The sequence below is a fragment of the Eumetopias jubatus genome, unplaced genomic scaffold, assembly GCF_037043125.1.
Source record: "Eumetopias jubatus isolate StellerSeaLion01/CBP00866 unplaced genomic scaffold, mEumJub1_p1.0 scaffold_11, whole genome shotgun sequence".
In the NCBI taxonomy this organism is placed as follows: Eukaryota; Metazoa; Chordata; class Mammalia; order Carnivora; family Otariidae; genus Eumetopias; species Eumetopias jubatus.
This window is the reverse complement of record NW_028274817.1, coordinates 80,628,259-80,643,804: the sequence shown is the minus strand read 5'-3', so window position 1 is coordinate 80,643,804 and position 15,546 is coordinate 80,628,259. Positions and strand designations below refer to the sequence as shown.

General features: G+C 40.3%; 1 pseudogene; it reads right to left on the bottom strand.

Annotated features, from left to right (window-relative positions):
- Positions 1 to 869: 869 nt before the first annotated feature.
- Positions 870 to 1,717, bottom strand: LOC114226465 (zinc finger protein RFP pseudogene; annotated as a pseudogene).
- Between the last annotated feature and the right edge of the window lie 13,829 nt (positions 1,718 to 15,546).

Sequence of the window (15,546 nt, the reverse complement as noted above, 5' to 3'; positions counted from 1 at the left end):
AATTTCTGTGCAAATACCATACTGTCTTGATCGCTTGATCAAGTTATATATGTATATATAACTTGAAGTCCATAATTAGGATGCCTCCAGCTTTGATTTTCTTTTTCAAGGTTGTTTTAGTTATTCAGGGTCTTTTGTGGTTCCATACAAGTTTTATGATTATTTTCTCTAGCTCTGTAAACAATGTTTTTATTTTGATGGTGATGCAATTAAATTTATAGATTGCTTTGGGTAATATAAACCTCTAAACAATATTTGTTCTTCCAATCCATGAGCAGGGAATGTCTTTCCAATTCCTTGTGTCATCTTCAATTTCTCTCATCAATGTTTTACACTTTTCAGAGTACAAGTCTTCCACCTCTTTGGTTAGGTTTAATCTTAGGTATCTTATGGGTTTGGTGCAATTATAAATGGGACCGATTCCTTAATTTCCCTTTCTGCTGGTTCATTATTGGTGTATAGAAATACAACAGATTTCTGTACATTGACTTTGTATGCTGCAACTTTATTGAATTTGCTTATTGGATCTAGCAATTTTTTGGTGGTCTGTTGGGTTTTCTACATAGAATATCATGCTTGCAAAAAGTGAAAATTTGACTCCTTCCTTGCTGATTTGGTTGACTTTTATTTACTTTTGTTGGCTGATAGCTGAAGATAAGACTTTCGGCACTATATTAAATAACAATGGTGAAAGTGGACATCCCTGTCTTCTTCTTGTAGAAGGAGACCTCAACAGCATCATAGTCCAAGAAATTCCCTACCCACTGGAGAAGAGTCCACTGGGGGGAGGGCAGTCATTGAGGTAAGAGCCCAGTATTCTTTCCCATGCCACAAGGACACTGCCCAGAATCCATTCTGGGGGGCCCAAATTACTCCACTTTTTCCTGCACACTGAGTTCTGGAGGTGTGATCCAGGGTTCAGGGATCCTGATTCTTTCAGGTCTGCTCAGTGTGTCCCTGATGTCCTGTAAGAGCTCCTTGGTAGGCTGCTGCTGCTTTGCTTCCAGCTGGGTGATCAGGCTACTCGGGTGGGAGACGTTACAGGAGATCTGGTGTTGACACCATTGATGCTGTTGTAGATAGCCAAATCTAGTTCCTCAAGGTGGGCCAGGAGGCGATACTCATGATACTTCAAGGAGTGAGAGAACTGCTCAAACTTCGAGATGATCTCCCTCTCCATCTGGTTCAGGCTCAAGAGTTCAGCTTGTGTCTGCTCCCCCTGTGCCCAGCGCCTCTTCTTTAAGTCTTCCAGTCTTTCCAGGTGGTCCAGCTGGTTCTGGATTTGCTCCTTTAAGCCCTCCACCACCTCCTTAAGCTGCAGCATGCTTGGCCGGTGTGCTTGCAGAAGCAGCTGCACACCACATAGATGGGCATCTGGTCCACCTCACAGTACACCTTCAGGGGCTTGTGGTGCTTCTCCCATACACCCATCTCAACCCTGGGCCACAATGACCACTAGGTGGGCATCTGCTTCACCAGCTGTGTCACACTGGCTGGGTGCCAGTTGGGTCTCAAGTGCCGCTGCAAGAAAGTCTCCTGGCACTGCGAGTACCACATATTGGTCTCTGTCTCACCCAGCAGTGGATGAGGAATGAACAACAGAGTTTGTCGCCACAGTCAGGCATCATGGGGTGGCAAAGTACTGTGGGAACATGGGGTACGTGGTCTCCTGTTGCAAGCAGTAGGCCATGCTCCAGGAGACCATGGCCCATGCCTGTGGGGGCACACTCACTTGGGACCTGGCACCCAGCTCTGCCTGGGGCCAACTCTGCAGCACACCCTCCCAAATGCCACTTCTTGGCAGCACAGGAAGGCCAGCAGTAGAGGGCTGCACCAATGCCCAGATGGCAAACACAAGCACTGGCCCCCACTCTTGCTGGCCATCCCTGTGCAGGGTGCCCCAGTAAGTGAACATGATGTCCCACTTCCCAGCAGAGTCCTGTGGCAGCACGAGCGAGCCACCAAGGTGGGCTGCTTGCTGCACTGGGGCAGCCATTGTTCGGATCCCCTTAACTTTTCTTGAAATGTTTGGTAGAATTCAGCTGTGGTCATCTGGCCCTGGACTTCTGTTTGTTGCTCGATGTTTGATTACTGTTTCAGTTATTTTTTTGCTGGTTATGGGTCATGTTTTCTTCTTGTTTCAGCTTTGGTAGATTAGAGGTTTTGAGGAATTTATCCATTTCTTGAAATTGCCCAATTTGTTGCCATATAATTTTTCATAATATTCTCTTACAATTGTTTGTATTTCTGTGGTGTTGGTTGTGATTTCTCTTCTCTCATTCATTATTTTATTTATTTGCTTTCTTTTTTTTTCTTTTTGATAAGTCTGGCTAAGGGTTTATCAATTTTGTTAATATTTTTCAAAGACCCACCTCCTGGTTTCATTGATCTCTTCTTTTTATTTTAAATTTAAATTCAATTAGCCAACATAGAGTATACCATTAGTTTCAGATGTAGAGTTAAACAATTCATCAGTTGTGTATAACACACAAGTGCTCATCACATCACGTGCCCTCCTTAATGCCCATCACGCAATGACCCTATCACCACACCAACCTCCCCTCCAGCAACCCTATTTGTTTCCTATAGTTAAGAGTGTCTCATGTCTTTTCTCCCTCTCTGATGACTTCCCATTCAGTTTTCCCTCCCTTCCCCTATGATCCTCTGCCCTGCTTCTTATATTCCACAAATGAGTGAAACCATATGATAATGGCTTTCTCTGATTGACTTATTTCACTCAGCAGAACCCTCCAGTTCTATCCACATCAATGTAAATGGTAAGTATTCATCCTTTCTGATGGCTGTGTAATATTCAATTGTGTGTGTATATACCACATCTTCTTTATGATTCATCTGTTGAAGGAAATCTCAGCACCTCCACAGTTCAGCTATTGTGGATATTTCTATTCAAAACATTGGAGTACAAGTGCCCCTTAGGCTCAATACATTTGTATCTTTGGTGTACATACCTAGTAGTACAATTGCTGGGCCTTAGGGTAGCTCTATTTTTAAATTCTTGAGGAACTTCCATACTGTTTTCCAGAGTAGCTGTACCAGCTTGTATTCCCACTAACAGTGTAAGAGGGTTCCCCTTTCTCCACACCCTCACCAACATTTGTTGCTTCCTGTCTTGTTAAATTAAGTCATTCTAACTGGTGTAAGGTGATATCTCATTAGGGTTATGATTTGAATTTCCCTGATGACAAGTGATGTGGAGCATTTTCTCAAGTGTCTGTTGGCCATTTTTATGTCTTCTTTGGAGAAATGTCTGTTCATGTCTTCTGCCCATTTCTTGACTGGATTAATTGTTTTGGGGTGTTGTGTTTGAGAAGTTCTTTATAGATCTTGGAATAAAGCCCTTTATCTGATATATCATTTGAAAATATCTTCTCCCATTCTATCGGTTGTCTTTTGGTTTTGTCGACTTTCCTTTGCTATGCAGAAGTTTTTATCATGATGATGTCCCAATAGTTCATTTTTACTTTGTTTCCCTTGCCTTGGCACACGTGTATAGCAAGCAGTTGCTGTGGCCGAGGATGCAGAGTTGTTGACTATGTTCTCCTCTAGAATTTTGATGCATTCCTGTCTCATATTTAGATCTTTCATCGGTTTTGAATTTATGATTCTGTATGGTGTAAGAAAACAGTCCAGTTTCATTCTTCTACATGTGGCTGTCCAATTTTCCCAGCACCATTTGTTGGTGAAGAGACAATCTCTTTTCCATTGAATATTCTTTCCTGGTTTGTGGAAGATGAGTTGACCATAGAGTTGAGGGCCCATTTCTGTGGTCTCTATTCTGTTCCATTGATCTATGTGTCTGTTTTTATGCTGGTATCATACTGTCTTGATGATTACAGCTTCGTAATATAGCTTGAAGTCCGGGATTGTGATGCCATCAGCTTTGGATATCTTTTCCAACACTCCTTTGACTATTCCGGGTCTTTTTGGGTTCCAGACAAATTTAGGGTTATTTGTTCGAAGACTGTGGAAATGTATATTGACAGGGATTGCATTAAATGTGTAGTTTGTTCTGGGTAGCATAGAAATTTTAATATTTATTCTTGCAATCCATGAGCATGGAATGTTTTTCCATTTCTCTGTGTCTTCCTCAATTCTCTCATATGCGTTCTGTAGTTTTTAGAGTATAGATCCTTTACCTCTTTGGTTAGGATTATTCCTAGGTATCTTATGTTTATTAGTGCAATTGTTAATAAAATCAATTACTTAATTTCTCTTTCTTCAGTCTCATTGTTAGTGTATAGAAATGCAACTGATTACTGTGCATTGATTTTATATCCTCTCACTATGCTAAATTCCTGTATGAGTTCCAACAATTTTGAATTGGTGTATTTTGGATTTTCCACATAATGTATCATGTCCTCTGCGAAGAGTGAGAAATTGACTTCTTTGACAATTTGAATACCTTTTATTACTTTTTGTTGTCTGATTGCTGATGCTAGGACTTCTAGTACTATGTTGAATGACAGTGGTGAGAGTGGGCAATCCTGTCACGTTCCTGACCTAGGGGAAAAGCTCTCAGTTTTTCCCCATTGAGAATGATATAAGCTGTGGAATTTTCATTGATGGCTTTTATGCTGTCACTACACTGTGGAGAGTTTAAATCACAAAGAATCCTGTATTTTTTCAAAAGCTATTTTGGCATCAATTGAGAGGATCGTGTTTTTTTATCCTTTCTTCTATTAATGTGATGTATGATGATTATTGATTTGTGAGTGTTGAACCACCCTTGCAGCCCAGGATTAAGTCCCCCTTGGTTTCGGTGAATAATCCTTCTACTGTAGTGTTGGATCTTATTGACTCATATCTTGGTGAGAATTTTGGCATCCATATTCATTAGACATATTTGTCTATAATTCTCATTTTTGGTGGGGTAGTCTGGTTTTGGGATCAAGGTAATGCTGTCCTCATAGAACCGAGTTTGGTAGTTTTCTTTCCACTTCTACTTTTTGAAACAGCTTCAGAAGACTAGGTATTAGTTCTTCTTTAAATGTTTGTTAGAGGGGCGCCTGGGTGGCTCAGATCGTTAAGTGTCTGACTTCGGCTCAGGTCATTATCCCAGGGTCCTGGGATCGAGCCCCACATCGGGCTCCTGGCTCAGCGAGGAGCCTGCTTCTCCCTCTCCCTCTGCCTCTCTCCCTGCTCGTGCTTTTTCTCTCTCTGTGTGTGTGTGTCTCTGTGTCTCAAATGAATAAATAAAATCTTTTAAAAACACACACAAAAGAATAATAAATGTTTGTTAGAATTCCCCCAGGAAGCCATCTGGTCCTGGACTCTTGTTTGTTGTGATATTTTTGATTATTATTTCAATTTCATTGCTAGCTATGGGTCTCTTCAGGTTTTCAATTTCTTCCTGTTTCATTTTTGGTATATTTTAAGTTTTTAGGAATTCATCCATTTCTTCTATATTGCCTAATATTTTGGCATATAGGTGCTCATAACAAGTTCTTAAAATTGTTTGCATTTCCTTGGCGTTGGTGAGGATGTGTACACTTTCATTCATGACTTTATTATTTTAGATCCTTTCTCTTTTCTCACTCCTTTAAAAATTTTTTATTATGTTATGTTAGTCATCACACAGTACATCTTTGTTATTTGATGTACTGTTCAATGATTCATTATTTGCATATAACGCCCAGTGCTCATTACAACACGTGCCCTCCTTAATACCCATCACCTGGTTACCTCATCCCCCCACAACCCTCCCCAATGAAACCCTCAGATTGTTTCCATGAGTCCATAGTCTCTCATGGTTGGTCTCCCCCTCTGATTTCCCACCCTTCAGTTTCCCTTCCTCCTCCTAATGTTTTCCATGCTATATCTTATGTTCCACATATGAGTGAAACCATATGATAATTGTCTTTCTCTGCTTAACTTCTATCACTTAGTATAATCCTCTCCAGTTCCATCCACATCAGTGCAAATGGTGGGTGTTCATCCTTTCTGATGGCTGAGTAATATTCCAATGTATATATGGACCACATCTTCTTTATCTATTCATCTGTTTAAGGGAATCTCAGCTCCTTCCACAGTTTGAATATTATGGACATAGCTGCTATGAACGTTGGGGTGCATGTGACCCTTCTTTTCACTACATATGTAACTTTGGGGTAAATACCCAGTAGTGCCATTGCTAGGTCATAGGGTAGGTCTATTTTTAACTTTCAGAGCAACCACCATACTGTTTTCTAAAGTGGCTGTACCAGCTATCAATCTCGACAACAGTGTAAGAGGGTTCCCCTTTCTCCACACCCTCGTCAATATTTGTTTTTTCATGTCCTGTTAAATTTTGCCATTCTAACTAGTGTAAGGTTGTATCTCAATGTGGTTTTGATTTGAATTTCCCTGATGGCTAATAATGTTGAACATTTTTTCATGTGTCTGTTAGCTATTTGTAAGTCTTCTTTGGAGAAGTGTGTGTTCATGTCTTCTGCCCGATTTTTGGCTGGATTATTTGTTTTTTGGGGTTGAGTTTGATAAGTTCTTTATAGACCTTGGATACAAGCCCTTTAACTGTAATGACATTTGCAAATATCTTCTCCCATTATGTGGGTTGCCTCTTTGTTTTGTTGACTGTTTCCTTTGCAGTGGAATCCTTTCTCTAGTTTCTCTTTCTACAATTGCATTGTTAGTGTATAAGAAAACAACTGATTTCTGTGCATTGATTTTCTATCCTGCCACATTACTGAATTGCTGTATGAGTTCTAGTAGTTTAGGGGTGAAGTCTTTTGAATTTTCCACATAAAGTATCATGTCATCTGCGAAGAGAGTTTGATTTCTTCTTTGCCAATTTGAATACCGTGTATTTTGTTTTGTTGTCTGACATTCAGTACTATGTTCAAAACTAGTGGCAAGAGTGGGCATCCTTGACGTGTTCAAAATCATAAGGGAAAGAGTCTCAGCTTTTCCCCATTGAGGATGATATTCACTGTGGGTTTTTTATAGATGGACTTTATGAACTTTAGGAATGTTCCCTCTATCCCTAACTCTGAAGAGCTTTAATCAGGAAAGGATGCTTTATTTTGTCAAATGCTTTTTCTGCATCCATTGAGAGGACCATATGGTTCTCCCTCCTCTTATTAACGTGTTCTATCACATTGATTGATTTGCGAATGTTGAACCCTCCTGCATCCTTGGGATAAATCCCACTTTGTCGTGGTGGATAATCATTTTAATGTATTGGTGGATCCTATTAGCTAGGATTTTGTTGAGGATTTTGGAATCCATATTCATCAATTCTCCTTTTTGATGGGGTCTTTGCCTGGTTTGGGGATTAAGGTAATGCTGGCCTCATAGAATGAGCCTGAAAGCTTTCCTTCTGTTTCTATTTTTTTTGAAAAAGCTTTGGAAGAGTAAGTATTATTTCTTCGTTGAATGTTTGGTAGAATTCCCCAGGGAATCCATCAGGCCCTGGACTCTTGTTTTTTGGGAGGTTTTTGATCACTGCTTCACTCTCGTTACTGGTTATTGGCCTATTCAAGTTGTGAATATATTCCTGTTTCAGTCTTGGCAGTTTGTAGGTTTCCAGGAAGGCCTCCATTTCATCCAGGTTGCTCAGTTTATTGGCATATAATTGTTGATAATACTAATCTAATAATTCTTCCTACTTTCTTGGGGTTAGTTGTGATCTCTCCCCTTTCATTCGTAATTTTATTAATTTGGATACTTTCTGTTGTCATTTAGATAAGTCTGGCCAGTGGTTTATCGATTTATTAATTCTTTCAAAGAACCAGCTTGTATTTCATTGATCTGACCTACTGGATTTCTGGTTTCTAATTCATTGATCTCTGCTCTAATCTTAATTATTTCTCTTCTAATGCATGGCTTAGGCATCATTTGTTGCTTTTTCTCTAGTTCTTTAAGGTGTAAAGTTAGTTGGTGAATTCGGGATTTCTCTATTTTTTTGAGTGTGGCTTGGATGGCTATGTATTTCCACCTTAGGACCCCTATGCAGTATCCCATAGGTTTTAGAGTGATGAGCTTTCTTTCTCATTGGTTTCCATGAATTGTTTAAGTTCTTCTTTCATTTCCTGGTTGACTGAAACATTCTTGAGCAGAGTGGTCTTTACCTTCCAAGTGTTTGAATTTCTTCCCAATTTTTTAGTCTGATTGAGTTCTATTTTAAAGCATTATGATCTGAGAATATGCAGGGAATAATCTCAAACTTTTGGTATCGGTTGACACCTGATTTGTGAACAATATGTGGTCTATTCTGGAGAAAGATGCACCTGTTTTCTAGGGACCTTAGTTGCCGGCCTCTTGTTTTCCCAGCCTGTCTTCTGGGGTAGGGACCTGCTGAGCTGTTACTCAGGCAACCCCGTTTGGGCAGAAATGTCCTTCCCCCATGGCGGGCGATCGGCTCAGTGGAAACTGTTTTTTGGGGGCTTTTGTTCTATGTTAGCTTTCCCTGGCGGCTTTCCGTGTCTCTTCCGAGAGTCAGAGTAGAAGAGATCTTTTCCAACCCGCTGCCTCAGAGCAGAGAGATTGCAGTTTGTTCTTCAGTGAGCTCTCCTGACAACAGTAACTCCGTTTCTGTCTGTGCTGCTATAAACTGCAGCTTCCTGGGTTGTGTGCCCCTCAGCAGCTCTCCCAGTCTTCACCTCCAGGTCGGGGCACGTCTCTGCCTTTTGTGCTTCTAAAACCGCCAGCGCCCCCAGTTCACAATGTGGCCCTGTCACTCCAGGTTTCTATCTGGGGGAGCTGACTTAAAGTCCTTTCCCTGTCACTACTGGTGGGAGTCTGTGCCCTGTCCCCAGCGCGGGAGGCTATTGCTCACCAGGGGTATAAGATCCTGGTGGCTCGACTCCATCCCTCTTCTGTTTATCCTCTGATATCTGCCCATGGAATCACGTTTCCCAGCTTCATACCTTGAAACCAACTGCCTGTGATATTCTGTTTGTAGAGATCTAGATTGGTCTTCTTATATCTGAGGCTGTTTTCGTGGGTGTTCAGAGTGGTCTGGTAGATATCCAGCTCAATTCCGGGGACTGGTTAGAATAGGGTCCCCTTCTCCTCCACCATCTTTTCACATTGAGGCCTTTCATCCATTTTGAGTTTATCTTTGTGTACGGTGTTAGAGAATGGTCAAGTTTCATTCTTCTGTATATAGCCGTCCAATTTTCACAGCACCATTAATTGAAGACACTGTCTTTTGTCCATTGGATATTTTTTCCTGATTCATCAAAGATGAGTTGACCATGGACTTGAGGGTCCATTTCTGGAGTCTCTGTTCTGTTCCACTGATCTATGTGTCTGATTTTGTGACAATACCATGATTTTTGGTGATCTAAGTTTTGTAATATAGCATGAAATCAGGCAAAGTGATGCCCCCAGGTTTGTTTTTCTTTTTCAAATTTTCTATGGAGAATCGTGTTTTTTTTTTTTTTTTTTCTGGTTCCATACAAATTTTAGGATTGGTTGTTCCAGCTTTTTGAAAAATGCCAATGGTATTTTAATAGGGATGGTGTTGAAAGTGTAGATTGCTCTGGGTAACATAAACATTTTAACAATGTTTATTCTTCCAACCTAGAGGATAGAATGTTTTTCCGTCTTTTTGTGTCTTCCTCAAATTCTTTCATAAGCATTCTGTAGTTTTTAGAGTACAGATCCTTTACCTCTTTGGTTAGGTTTATTCCTAAGTATTTTAGTTTGTTTGTTTTTTTTGTTTTTGTTTTTGTTTTTTTGCTATTGTAAATGGAATCCATTCCCTAACTTCTCTTTCTACAGTTACATTGCTATTGTATAGAAAAGCAACTGATTTCTGTGCATTGATTTTGTATCCTGCCACATTACTGAATTGCTGTATGAATTCTAGTAATTTGGGGGTGAAGTATTTTGGGTTTTCCACATAAAGTATCATGTCATCTGCAAAGAGAGAGAGTTTGACTCCTTCTTTGCCAATTTGAATAACTTCTATTTCTTTTTGTTGTCTGATTGCTAATGCTAGGACTTCTTGTACTATATTAAATAATAGTGGCGAGATTGGGCATCATTGTCATGTTCCTGATCTTAAAGGAAACGTTCTCAGCTTTTCCCCATTGAGGTTGATATTCACTGTGGGTTTTTCATGGATGGATTTTATGAAATTGAGGAATGTTCCCTCTATTCCTATACTCTGAAGAGTTTTAATCAGGAAAGGATGCTGTATTTTGCCAAATGCTTTTTCTATATCAATTGAGACATTCGTATGGTTCTTGTCTTTTCTCTAATTAATGTGTTCTATCACACTGATTGATTTGGGAATGTTGAACCACGCTTGCATCCCAGGAATAAATCCCACCTAGTTGTGATGGGTAATCCTTTTAATATACTGTTGGATCCTATTGGCTACGATTTTGTTGAGTATTTTGGCATCCATGTTCATCAGGGATATTTGTCTGCAATTCTCCTTTTTGATGGGGTCTTTGTTGATAATAATTTCTAATAATTGTTTAAATTTCCTTGATGTGAGTAGTGATCTCTCCCCTCTCATTCATAATTTTATTAATTTGGGTCCTTTCTCTTTTCTTTGAGGTAAGTCTGGCCAGAGGTTTATCAATCTTAAGTCTTTCAATGAACCAGCTTCTGGTTTCATTGATCTCCTCTACTGTTTTTCTGGTTTCTATTTCATTCATCTCTGCTCTAGTCTGTAATATTCCTCATCTCTTGCTTGGTTTAGGTTTTATTTGCTGTTCTTTCTCCAGCTCCATTAGGTGTAAGTTTAACCTAATCCCCATTTGGGATTTTTCTACTTTTTTAAGTGAGGCTTGGATGACTGTGTATTTCCCACTTTGGACTGCCTTTGCAGTATCCCCAAAATTTTGGACCAATGTGTTTTCATTCTCATTGGTTTCCATGAATTGTTTAAGTTGTTCTTTAAATTCCTGGTAGACTCAAACTTTCTTTAGCAGGATAGTCTTTAACTTCCAAGTGTTTGAATTCCTTCCAAATTTTTTCTTGTGATTGAGTTCCAGTTAAAAGCATTATGGTCTGAAAATATGCAGGGAATAATCTCAATCTTTTGATAACAGTTGAGACCTGATTTGTGACCCAGTATGTGGTCTATTCTGCAGAAGGGTCCATGTGCATTGGAGAAGAATGTGTATTCTCTTGTTTTAGGGTGGAATGTTTTATATATATCTATAAAGTCCATCTGTTCTGATAATGTCATTCAAGGTCTTGTTTCTTTGTTGACCTTGCATAGATGATCTTTCCATTGCTGAGAGTGAAGTGTTGAAGTCTCCTACTATTAAAGTATTATTATCACTATGATTCTTTATTTTAGTTACAGTTTGCTTATGTAGTTGGTTGCTCCCATGTTCGGGGCATAGGTATTTACAATCGTTAGATCTTCTTGTTGGATAGACCCTTTAGTATGATATAGTGTCCCTCTGCATCTTTTATTGAAGTATGGGATTTAAATCTAATTTGTCTGATATGAGAATTGCTACCCCAGCTTTCTTTTGAGGTCCGTTCGAATGAAAAATGGCTCTCCTTCTCTTCACTTTCAGTCTGGAGATATCTTTAGGTTCAAAAGGAGTCTCGTGAAGACCGTATGTGGAAGGGTCATACGTTTTTATCCAATCTGCAACCCTGTGACTTGTCATGGAGCTTTAGGCTGCTCACGTTGAGAGTGACTATTGAAAGATATGATTTAAGTGCCATCACATTGCCTGTGAAGTCCCAGTTTCTATAGATTGTCTCTGTAAATTTCTGGTCTATAGTACTTGTTTTTTTTTTTTTTTTTCTTTTATAGAATCCTGCTTATTATTTCTTGCAGGGCTGGCTTGGTGGTCACATCTTCTTTCAGTTTCTGTCAATCCTGGAAGCTCTTTGTTTTTCCATCCATTCTGAATGACAGCCTTGCTGGATGAAGTATTCTTGGCTGCATATTCTCATTAATCCCCCGAATATGTCTTGCCAGCCCTTTCTGGCTTGAGAGGTCTCTGTGCACAGGTTTGATGTTATTCTTTTTTTAAATATTTTATTTATTTATTTGACACACAGAGAGAGAGATAGCGAGAGCAGGAACACAAGCAGGGGGAGTGGGGGAGGGAGAAGCAGGCTTCCCGCCAAGCAGGGAGTTCGATGTGGTACTCGATCCCAGGACCCTGGGATCATGACCTGAGCCGAAGGCAAACGCTTAATGACTGAGCCACCCAGGCGCCCGGTTTGATGTTATTCTGATGTTCCTCTCTCCATACATAAGAAATCTCTTCCCCCTAGGTGCTCTGGGATTGCTTCCTGGGTTCTACGGTTTGCGTGTTTTGCTATTATATGCCAGGGCATTGGTCTGTTCTCATTGATCTTGGGAGGGTACCTCTCTGCCTCTTGGACATGGATGCTCGTTTGCTTCCCCAGATTAGGGAAGTTCTCAGCTACGATTTGCTCAAATATACCTTCTAGTCCTCACTCTCTCTCCACCCCTTCAGGGATCCCAGTCATTCTGATATTGGAAAGTTTCATGACATCATTAATCTCTCTCAGTCTGATCTCATGGGCTTTTAGTTGTTTATCCCAGGCCTTCTCAGCTTCCTTCCTTTCTATCATCTTATCTTCTAGCTCACTAATTCGTTCTTCTGCCTCATTTACCCTGAGTGTCAGAATATCCATTTAAGACTGTATCACATTTAAAGCATTTTAAATTTCGGCCTGATTAGATCTCATTTCTGCTCTTAGAGATTCTTTATTGTTATTAATATTTTTCTCAAGCCTAGATATCGAGTTCATAATTGTTACTCAGAAGTCTATTCTGACATCTTGCTTATATCCATATCCATTAGGTCTGTGGCAGAGGCCACAGTCTCCTGTTCTTTTCTTTGCTGAGGCTTCCTCTGCTCACTCATTCTGTTGAAGGGTGGTTGAGGGAATGTACAGCGTCCAAAGTATTAACTTCGACTGAAGCAAGATGCACCCATTTTATGGGTGCCCTAGGATTGCCGTCCTCTTGTTCTTCCAGCCTGTTTTCTGGGGGAGGGCCCGGCCGCACTGTTACTCATGCAACCCTGCTTGGGCAGAGTTGTCCTGCCCCCTTTCTGGGGGGTGGGCGGTTCTTTGAATCTTTTGTTCTCTCCGGCTTTCCTCATCTCTTCCGTCTCTTCCGAGAGTCAGAGCAGAAATGATCGCACCCAAACCTCTGACTCAGAGCAGAGAAATCGTAGTCTGCTCTTCACTGAGCCCTCCAGGACACACAGGCTCCATTTCTCTCTGCACTGCCAGGGCATGTCTCTGCCCTTTTTGTTTCTAAAACCGTGAACCTCCCTGGGTTCACACACAGTTCCTGGATCCTATCTGGGGGCTGTTCTAAAGCCCTTTCACCTCTGCTACCACTCTACGAGTGTGTGCCCAGTCCCCTAGCGAGGTATGCTTTTGCACTCCAGTATTATATCACCTTCTTAGTGTCAGCTTATGGTGGTTCCCTCCCCCTTCTCTTTATCTTCCGATATCTGCCTGCTGAATCACAGCTCCGCCCTTTATACTTTGAGACCACTGGAGATTTTCTACTTGTAGAAATCCAGATATATATTCTTACATCTCAGGCTGATTTTGTGCATATTTAGAATGGTTTGGTAGATATCCATCTAAATTCAGGGGACTGGTTGAAATAGGGTCCCTTACTCCTCCGCCATCGTGCCCAGATTGGTCTCCTTTCCCTTTTCTTTTGGATAAGTTTGGCCAGAGTTTTATCAACCTTATTAATTCTTTCAAGGAACCAATTTCTTGTTTCATTGATATGTTCCAGTGTTCCTTTGCTTTCTATTTCATTTATTTCTCCTCTAATCTGTATTATTTCTCCTCTCCTACTTGGTTTAGGCTTTATTTGCTCTTCTTTAGCCAGGTGCTTTAGGTATAAGGTTAGCTTGTGTATTTGAGACTTTTCTAAATTTTTGAGACAGTCTTTTACTTGTATGTACTTCCCTCCTAGGACTGCCTTTGCTGTATCCCAAAGGTTTTGAACAGTTGTATTTTCATTTTCATTTTCATTTGTTTCCATGAATTTTTAAAAAATTCTCCCTTAATATCCTGGTTGACCCATTCATTCTTTAGCAAGATCCTCTTTAACCTCCAAGTGTTTGAGTTCCTTCCAAATGTCCTCTTGTGATTGACTTCAGGTTTCAAATCATTCTGGTCTGAAAATATGCAGGGAATAAGCCCAATCTTTTGGTACCAGTTGTGACCCGACTTTGACCCAGTATGTGATTTATTCAGGATAATGTTCCATGTGTACTCAAGAAGAATGTGTATTCTGCTGCTTTAGGACGGAATGCTCTGAATATATCTGTGAAGTCCAATTGGTCCTGTGTGTTATTCAATGCCCTTGTTTCCGTTTTGATCTTCTGCTTAAAGGATCTGTTCATTGTCGTGAGTGGGGTGTTAAAGTTCCTTACAATAATTGTATCTTTATCAATGTGTTTCTTTAATTTTGTTATTAATTGGTTAATATAATTTGCTGCTCTTAAGTTAGGAGCATAAATATTTACAATTGTTAGATTTTCTTATTGGATAGACCCTTTAAGTATGATACAGTGTCCCTCTTCATCCCTTACCACAGTCTTTGGTTTAAAATCTATTTTTTCTCATATAAGGATTGCTATCTCAGCTTTTTTTTTGATGTCCTTTAGCATGACAAACGTTTCCCCACCCCCTCACTTTCAATCTGGAGGTGTCTCTGGGTCTTAAAAGAATCTCGTGTAGACAGCATATGGATGGGTCTTGCATTTTATCCAATCTGATTCCCTTTGTCTTTTGATTGGAGCATTTAACCCATTTACATTCTGAGTAACCATTGAAAATATGAATTTAGTGCCATTGCATTACCTGTGAAGTCACTGTTTCTGTAGATTATTTTTGTTTCTTTCTGGTCTATGTTACTTTTGGGCTCTCTCTTCATTCACAGGATGCCCTTTAATATTTCTTGTAGGGCCCGCTTAGTGATCAGAAATTCTGTTAGGTTCTGTTTGGCCTGGAAGCCCTTTATCTCTCCTTCCATTCTGAATGACAGCCTTGCTGGATAAAGTATTCTTGGCTGTGTGTTCTTCTCATTTAGTGCCCTTTATATATCATACCATTCCTTTCTGGCCTGCCAGGTCACTGTGGATAGGTCTGCTACCAGCCTAATTTTGCTACCCTTGTATGTTAAGGACTTCTTGTCTTGAGCTGCCTTCAGCATTTCCTCTTTATTTCTGAAATTTGCAAGTTTCACTACTATATGTTGTGGTGTTGATCTCTTCTTATTCATTTGAGGAGGGTTCTCTGTACCCCCTGGACATGAATGTCTGTTTCCTTTCCCAGATTAAAGGGAAGTTATCAGCTATGATTTGCTCAAATATACCTTCTGTCCCCCTCTTTCCTTCTTCTTCCTCTGGGATCCCAACAATTCTAATACTGCTTTTGATTTGTGGTAACAGTGATCTCTCAAAGTCTCCCCTCGTGGTCCATTAGTTGTTTTTCTCACTTTTCCTCAGCTTCCTTCCTTTCCATCACCTTGTCTTCTATGTCACTGACTCTTTCTTCTGCCTCCTATACCCTAGCACTTAGAGCATCCATTAT